The sequence below is a fragment of the Arachis duranensis genome, chromosome 10 (genome assembly GCF_000817695.3).
Source record: "Arachis duranensis cultivar V14167 chromosome 10, aradu.V14167.gnm2.J7QH, whole genome shotgun sequence".
Lineage (NCBI taxonomy): Eukaryota > Viridiplantae > Streptophyta > Magnoliopsida > Fabales > Fabaceae > Arachis > Arachis duranensis.
The window spans coordinates 84,711,187-84,712,031 of record NC_029781.3 but is presented as its reverse complement, the minus strand read 5'-3'; the positions used below and the strand labels follow the sequence as shown (position 1 = coordinate 84,712,031).

Genomic DNA, 845 nt, shown 5'->3' with positions numbered 1-845 from the left:
CTCAGAGCATCAATTTCAAGAAATCCCTTCTTCTGAGGCGTCCCATTACTCACAGGATTCCTCTCAGAGGTGTACATGAATTGGTTATTTACAACCATGTCAATGAGTTCTTGAGCTTCTGCAGGCGTTTTCCTTAGGTGAATGGATTCACCTGCAGAATGGTCCAGTGACATCTTAGAGAATTCAGATAGACCATCATAGAATATATCCAAAATGGTCCACTCTGAAAGCATGTCAGAAGGACACTTTTTGGTCAACTGCTTGTATCTTTCCCAAGCTTCATAGAGGGATTCACCATCTTTTTGCCTGAAGGTCTGAACATCCACTCTAAGCTTGCTCAACTTTTGAAGAGGAAAGAACTTGGCCAAGAAGGCCGTGACCAGCTTATCCCAAGAATCCAGGCTATCTTTAGGTTATGAGTCCAACCATGTTCTAGCTATGTCTCTTACAGTAAAAGGGAAAAGCATGAGCCTGTAGACTTTAGGATCTATTCCATTAGTCTTAACAGTATCACAGATCTACAAAAATTCAGTTAAAAACTGATATGGATCTAATCCATGAAACTTGCAGTTTTGTTGCAGAGCAACTAGTTGAGGCTTCAGCTCAAAATTGTTTGCTCCAATGGCAGGGATTGAGATGCTTCTTCCATAAAAATTGGAAGTAGGTGTAGTATAATCACCAAGCATCCTCCTTGCATTATTGTTATTGTCATTATTTTTGGCTGCCATCTCCTCTTCTTTTTCGAAAATTTTTGCAAGGTTTTCTCTGGATTGTTGTATTTTAGCTTCTCTTAGTTTCTTCTTCAGAGTCCTTTCAGGTTCAGGATCTGCTTCAACAAGAATGTT

The 845-nt window shown here is 39.8% G+C and overlaps 1 non-coding gene across 1 annotated transcript; it reads left to right on the top strand.

Annotated features, from left to right (window-relative positions):
• Positions 1-227: 227 nt before the first annotated feature.
• Positions 228-335, top strand: LOC127743474 (small nucleolar RNA R71). Its single transcript, XR_008004866.1, has one exon. It is a non-coding gene; the product is annotated as a small nucleolar RNA R71 (small nucleolar RNA).
• The last annotated feature ends 510 nt before the right edge of the window (positions 336-845 follow it).